Source organism: Pelobates fuscus, chromosome 4, assembly GCF_036172605.1.
Source record: "Pelobates fuscus isolate aPelFus1 chromosome 4, aPelFus1.pri, whole genome shotgun sequence".
NCBI classification, from domain to species: Eukaryota; Metazoa; Chordata; class Amphibia; order Anura; family Pelobatidae; genus Pelobates; species Pelobates fuscus.
Genome location: NC_086320.1, coordinates 340816829 through 340825253, shown reverse-complemented (window position 1 = coordinate 340825253; position 8425 = coordinate 340816829).

Here is an 8425-nt window from a genome sequence, read left to right as displayed (position 1 = left end):
ATATAGTGTTCTGCTTAATTTTCCCATCTGCCTATCATAAAACTAAGAACATTGTCTCACAAGCTAAATATTAACCACATATGCCCCCTTCTGGACTATAATAGTTATACCATGTTTACAAACATTGTATTTAATTACTTTACCTATTGTATTTTTATTGTATGAGAAAGAGTAATTAAAAAGAACACCTACATTACCATTTAAGCATCAAAATGCAATAACATGTATTAAATAGCATTTCACGATTTAAAACGTTTGTTTGGATTTTTAGTCATCTAGTAATACTTTTTTATTTAATATTTAGTACACCATATATGATAGTTTATTACTACTAAAATCCCAGGAAACATTCTTCTACTAATAATAATCTACTCATTCTAGTATCTTTGTGTTTTATAGTATATTAGTATAGTAATATTAACTGATCACCCACAACATTAAAATTACCTGCCTAATTTTGCGTAGGTCCCCCTTGTGCTGTCAAAACAGCTCTGATGCATCGCAACATGAATTACACAAGACCTCTAAACATGTCCTGTGGTATCTGGCACCAAGACATTAGCAGCAGATCCTTTAAGTCCTCCAAGTTGCGAGGTGGGGCTTCCATGGATCGGATTTGTTGTTCCAGCACATCCCACAGATGCTCAATTGGATTGAGATATGGGGAATTTGGAGGCCAATGGATCATCTTAAACTCTTTGTCATGTACCTTAAACAATTCCTGTACATTTTATGCAGTGTGGCAAGGTATATTATCCTACTGTAAGAGGCCACTGCCATCAAGGATAGAAATAGGTGTACATTGTCTATAACAATCTCTAGGTAGGTGGTACATGTCAAAGAAAGATCCACATGAATGCCAGGACCCAATATTTCACAGCAAAACATAAGAGATAACACTTGCTCTGCTGGCCTACCTTGTTCCCATAGTGCATCCTGCTGCGATCTCTTTCCAAATTAAACAATGCACTGGCACTTGGCTATCGACCTGTTTTAAAATAAAATGTGATAAATCAGATCAGGCAATCTCCTTCCATTGCTCTATGGTTCAGTTTTGATGCTCCCCATTGAAGGCACTTTCGGTGCTGGACAGGGGTTGTCATGGAAACTCTAACTGGTCTCCAGCTATGCCGCCCTTGCACAGCAAACTGTGGTGCACTGTGTGTTCTGACGCCTTTTTATCATGGGCAGCATTAGGTTTCTCAGCAATTTGAGTTAGAGTAGCTCACATGACCCTGATGCAGGTTCACCGGTTTTCCTTCCTTGCACAACTCTTGGTGGGTTCTAACAATTGCATACAGGACCACCCCACAAGACTTGCCTTGTTGGAGATGCTCTGACCCAGCCATCTATTCATCACGGTATGGCCTAATATATCTCACCCCTTGACAGGTGTCAATGTAATGAAATAATCATTCTTACTCACTTGACCTGTCAGTGGTTTTAATGTCGTGGCTGATCAGTTGCAAACTAACTATGCAGCACTGTAACATACACTATTCATTATACTGATAATGAAGTCATGCAAAATATGCCAGTATCAAAAAACGAATTATATTGGAGCGCAACAATGTAATATTCTAACATGGTGGGGCGTTGCCTTGATTCATTTATTACTGGATACAAGAAAACCTAATGGGCTTTGAGGCTTAGTGATTCTGCAAGGCTTTGCCCCACCATAGGGTCATACATTTGACTTAAAAGCTGTAAGTCTTCAGAATGTAATTGTTTTTGTATTGGATCTAAGTGTCAAAGAACCTTACTAAAGTGGAACTGTGCCATTTAACTAATGTGTTTGACCATTTTATTTTCTAGGGTAAGAAACTAGTATTACATCTGTTCTGAACGTGGTACATGTCTTCAATATTACAGACAAATAATAACGCATTTCATATACAGTGTATTGTCGTTGACTGTTTTATTGATTAATATCAGCATAACAAATTAAAAAATCAATATCGGTATTATGAAATAATGAATGAAAACTGATTTTTTTAATATGATTATATGGTTTGGTTTTGGAATAAATATTTTATTATCTCTACTAGTTATTTAAAGATAAATTAATAAAAGTGGTGTTTTAATATTTATTTACACTATGACACTTTCACACCTTCCTGAGGGATTTGATATATTACTGTATGTTATTTTGTACTAGTTCGAGATGATTATCCTTTTAAAAATTGTCAGTTTGGAAATATCTACAAACCCCTATTTTTCTGATATTTCGATTAAAAAAACATTGTTGGCTCATTCCGGATTTCACAGCAACTCAGAAATTAGATGAACTGTTGAACTCTAAATGTCATGGTCCACAGCACCTCCGTGACACCTCCAGAAAAAGTAATTTGGCTAATGTCAGTCACATTGATAGAAGCTGATTAGAAGGAGCTACAAGTAAATAATAAATATAAAAAAAATCATCATATCCTGCAATCTCAACATGCATCGTGACTCCATCTGGACACATTCTTCAAGTATAATACCACACGCAAATGCATTTATGCATCTTAGCGGATCATTAATTTAATTAATTCATTTTCATTTACTTACTGAATGTATTCTCATAAGAATATCGTAGCAACCATTTAGGAGGCTGATACCAGCTTCTCCAACAACTGTTTTAGATATTCTCAACATAGCCAGTGAATTAGCTCAGCAAGTAAACAAAGCAAGTAGAAGCTTGTAAAATAAACACAGTCATAAATCTGATTCCTGATGTTATCTAGCTATCTATGTATATATTGTGCCTTTAACAGAAACATATAGTCCCGATAATAACAATTGTTATTTCAGAACTATAGGCTCTCTTTGTTCTGTAAAAAAAAATAATCTAAATAAATATTTTTCACCTCATTTTCAGTGCAGGGACTCCTTCAAGGGAGCCTCCAGAACCACTCCGGTGGTGTCATCGAGCATTTTATCCATCCATCCATCCATCAAGCATCTTTGCCCATCTATTTTGACTATCCAATGCTTCTCATAAAGAAGCATTGGATTGGAGAGTTCATGCATGGTCAGCAGCATCAGATTGCAGGGTCAAGTTTAACTCGGTTATGGAAAAAGAAGCACTTATTTTGGCTGTCAAGAAGAAGCCACTAGAGGATTGCCACTAGACAATCACTACAGACTTGCATAGTGGTTATTTTACGAGACCACTGCACCCAGACAACTTCATTGAGAAAAAGTGGCATGGGTGACTTTAGTAGTCCTTTAAACAAGACAACATTTGGTTCTATGCACTTATAAGAGATGAAACATATGGACAAAGAATGGGAGAGGTAAAAGAAAGAAAGGAAGAGTCCTGTAAAAAGTTTGTAGATTTTGTTTCTGGTGTCAATAAGTAGGATGATCCAGGTCTGCACACCCTATACTAATGGGGTTCAATATTAGCCTTATTCTTATTGTGTCATTTCCTGAATCTAAATGAAATATAGATAGGAGTCAGTGTACAGATAATAATGCTGCTATGTTGTTTTGTATGGTTTGTAAGCATGAGGAAAGGTTGAGTGCCAAAGAATTTCAGAGACTGTATTTTGCACTTTTTTTTACCATCCAAATATTGATAAAATGACTACCAATAATTTGTGTAATAACATATATGACTACATTTTGTTAATGTATATGAACCTGTAGTAAATATATCCAGTCCCGTGATAAAAAAAAGCTGTTTTTAAAATTACAAATAATTTTCCATGTCATGTAAAGGATATTTATTATGTGTGTTAATATTTTTAGACTGACAAATTAGATTTACAAAGTATAAAAACACAATTTGGAGCAGTTTGCAGAGGAAATTCCTTTGGATTTCATTTGAGTCTACTAGTTCATTTGCAATGTCCTCATGGGTTCTTTATTGCTCTTGAAGAAGATCACTATCAGTCTTCATTGAGTGGAGGTTGTATGCACACAAAGGAAAAAGAACCGAACAAATGTCACAATGCAATGCCATTCATGAATCTTTAGACTGCAGAAACAACAGAATAACAAATTGTATACCAGTATAAATAGACGGAAGGGGAAATGTTAAATGGAAATATAATTTAACCCTTTTTATGTGCTAAGAGTAATTTTCGAGTTTTTGCTTGTTATCTAAAAGCATGCATTTTAATGATTTCATTTTGTTTGGTACTCACCTGGGATTTTTATATATTCTTTTAATGAAGGATATTCTATTATTATTATTATTATTATTATTATTATTATTATTATTATTATTATTATTATTATTTTTATATAGCACCAACAAATTCTGTAGCGCTTTACAATGGGTGGACTAAAAAAGCATGTAATTGTAACCAGACACATTTGACGCATAGGGACACAGGGGTTTAGGGCCCTGCTCAATGAGTGTCACGATTCGGGGAACCCAACACGCTAACATACACACAGACACACACACAGAAAGTGTGCAGTACCGGTCCTTAGAGTGGCCGGGCTAAGCACACACAGAATAGTCAGGAGACAAGCCGAGAAAGGGGAACCAGAAAACAGAATAACGAGAAACAAGCCGAGGTCAAAGGGTAGGAGAAAGTCACAAAGTCAGTATAACAAGCCAGAGAGTACGTAACCAGAAATCACACGTTCAGAATCAATACTATAAAGCAAAGACCACAACAGGGCAGGGAGGAACAGGAAAGGTAAGTATATAAACCAGAAGGTTAATTCTGATTGGCTAATTTCCAATCAGAATTAACAATCACACGTGGGAGATATCTAAACCTCCCACTGTGATTGAGGCACTGTGCCTTTAACGCCGGGTCAGGTGACTGACCCCGGCGTGTAACAAATTGGCCGGTCTCCCAGCGTGCAGCGTCATGCATGCTGCCACTGGGGGACCCGGAAGAAGACGCGGACGGCACCCATGGCTGGGAGGATGCCGCCCGCCGAACACCTGGCAGGAAGGGGACCGTGGACGGCTGGAGGGTGAGTGCCGCGAGCGGACTGCAGCCTCCCCTTGCAGCCGCCCGCGGGGTCCTGACATTACCCCCCCCTCGAAGACCGCCCAGAGGGCGGGAAGCAGAAGGCTTCAAAGGAAACCGGGCATGAAAGGAGCGGATCAAAGAGGGAGCGTGCAGATCAGAGCACGAAACCCAAGATCGGTCCTCAGGGCCGTACCCCTTCCAATCCACCAGATATTGCAGCCGACCCCTAGAAACGCGAGAGTCGAGAAGGGCAGCCACTTCGTACACATCACTGGGGACAGCGCGAGGGGAAACAGGCCGCCCGAGGGGACGAGAGAACCGGTTGCAAAGCAAGGGCTTCAAAAGCGAAACGTGAAACGTGTTCGGAATGCGCATGGAAGAGGGCAAGTCCAGGGAGTAGGAAACGGGGTTAACCCTACGTAACACCTTGTAGGGACCAAGGAACCTGGGAGCGAACTTCATCGAGGGAACCTTGAGGCGGAGGTTCCTAGAGGACAACCACACCCTATCACCCGGAACATAGGAAGGGGCCGCACCCCTATGGCGATCAGCAAACTTCTTCTGAGCAGCCGCTGAACGGGACAGCGCAACATGGACCTGATCCCACATCTTCCGCAAAGAGGCGAGGTGCTGGTCCAAAGCGGGCATGCCCTTGTCGGAGAACGCACCGGGAAGGACGGAAGGCCGAAACCCATAAGCAACCTCAAAAGGACTTAAGCCAGTAGACGAATGAGACACCGTATTCCTGGCAAATTCAGCCCACGGAAGGAGGCGAGACCAGTCATCCTGGTGCGCATTAGTGAAGCAGCGCAAATACAACTCCACAGACTGATTAGCACGTTCGGCTGCACCATTAGATTGCGGGTGATAGGAGGAAGTAAACGACAAGGAGACCCCCATCTCAGCACAAAAACCCCTCCAAAACCGAGAGACAAATTGAGGACCCCTGTCAGATACAATATCCTCAGGTACCCCATGCAAGCGGAACACTTCCTTGGCAAACACCTGAGCAAGCTGAATCGCAGAAGGCAGTTTCTTAAGCGGAATAAAGTGCGCCATTTTAGAGAATCTATCCGTCACAGTTAATATCACTGTCTGACCATCGGAAGGAGGAAGGTCTACAATAAAATCCATGGATAAGTGGGTCCATGGTTTCTTGGGTATCGATAGAGGCATCAGGAGACCCTGGGGTCTCACATTAGGGGACTTACACTGCGTACAGACCCGACAAGCCTGCACAAAATCCACCACGTCTCGCTTGAGTGAAGGCCACCAGAACTGTTGAAGGAGGCCCTTATAAGTCTTGGTAACCCCTGGATGACCAGCAGTTTTGGCGGTGTGAAATAAAGTTAATAACTTCTTTCTGTCAATCACTTTAACGTATAGTCTGCCAACAGGCGTCTCAGGGGGTGCTTGAGTTTGGTATGTCTTAATATTATCAAGAACAAGAGACGAAACAACCAAACGGGTAGCAGCTATTATCTGAGACGCAGGTACAATAGGTTCAGGGGTCGGGTTAACAGATTCTAGAGGTTCATACTGTCGAGAGATAGCGTCAGCTTTGGCATTACGGCAACCAGGTCTATAGGTAATCACGTATTGGAAGCGTGAAAGAAATAGAGACCATCTAGCCTGCCGGGCGGACAACCTTCTAGCATCAGCTATATAGGAGAGGTTCTTATGATCTGTTATAACCATAACTTTGTGTCTAGAACCCTCTAATAAGTACCTCCATTCCTTAAAAGCTAACACAATAGCTAATAGTTCCCTGTTCCCAACATCGTAATTCTTTTCTGGATCAGATAACCTTTTTGAAAAGTAGCAACAGGGATGGAGGGGTTCGTCATACGATGATCTCTGTGACAGTACTGCTCCCACGCCTGATTCAGAAGCGTCCACTTCCATAACAAAGGGAAGGGAAGGATCAGGGTGGCGTAGTACTGGAGCCGAGGCAAATGCCTTCTTGAGAGTTTCGAAGGCCTTAAGGGCTTCAGGAGTCCAAACCCTAGGGTGTAGACCTTTCTTAGTCAGCTTCGTTATAGGGGAGATAAGTGGTGAAAAGTTTCTTATAAATTTCCTGTAATAGTTGGCAAATCCTATAAAACGCTGGATAGCCTTAAGACCTTGGGGAAGCGGCCAGGATAGTATGGCTTCTAACTTAGCAGGATCCATACTGAAACCCTGTTCGGAAATTATATATCCTAGAAATTGCACCGAGGTCTGATCGAACAAACATTTTTCTAATTTACAATAAAGTCCGTTCTGTAATAACCTTTTCAGCACCATCCTAACATGATTATGATGTGTCTGCAAATCAGGGGAATATACAAGGATGTCGTCAAGGTACACCACGGCACAGACATGCAATAGATCCCTGAGGACATCGTTTATTAGGTCCTGAAACACAGCGGGAGCATTACACAGTCCAAAAGGCATGACTAGATACTCGTAATGTCCGCTACGTGTATTGAATGCTGTTTTCCACTCATCATTCTCCTTTATACGAACAAGGTTATAAGCCCCCCTGAGGTCTAATTTAGTGAAGTATTTAGAACCTTTGACCCGGTCAAATAACTCCGTGATGAGGGGAATAGGGTAGGCATTTTTAATCGTTATATTGTTCAGGCCCCTGTAGTCTATACAAGGCCGTAGGTCACCCTCCTTTTTGGCAACAAAAAAGAAACCAGCCCCAGCAGGAGAGGAGGACCTTCTGATAAAACCTTTACTTAAGGCTTCCTTTATGTACTCCTCCATTACCTGGTTCTCTTTTTCAGAAAGAGGGTATACCTTACCCCTAGGCGGCATAGTACCAGGTAAGAGGTTTATGGCACAATCATATTCACGGTGCGGGGGTAGTTTATCTGCCTCCCTTTTTTCAAACACCATAGCTAGGTCCGCATACACAGGAGGAACATTAACAGAAAGTGGTTTGGCTGTGGGTACATTAAGCAAGCCAACAGGACAAACACGAGTCATACACTCCCTTTGACAAGATTTCCCCCAGGAGAGAATCTCCAAACAACCCCAATCAATCATCGGATTGTGTTTAACCAACCAGGGGAAGCCCAAAACGACAGAGGCTGTAGGGGAGTTGATTATTTGAAAGGACAATCTTTCCTTGTGCAAGGCACCCACAGACATAACCAGTTCTTTGGTCTCATGGGTCACCAGAGGTTTCTCCAGTGGTCTACCATCTATGGCCTCCACAGCCAAGGGAGTGACCTTTTGGATCAGCGTCAAAGATGCGGTTTTAGCAAAACTCTCATCCATAAGATTGTCAGCAGCCCCTGAATCTATCAAGGCTTTGGTAATCACGGTAGCATTACCAACAAAAAGGGTAACCGTAATAAACGGTCTAGTAATGGGGACGTGAGGGGTAAACGACATAACACCCGAGGCCGACCCCTCTATAGGCCTTGGGTGCTGCAGTTTTCCCCGCAATTCAGGGCAGGTTCTTAGAAGATGTCCCCTTTTCCCACAGTAAAGGCATAACCCTTCCC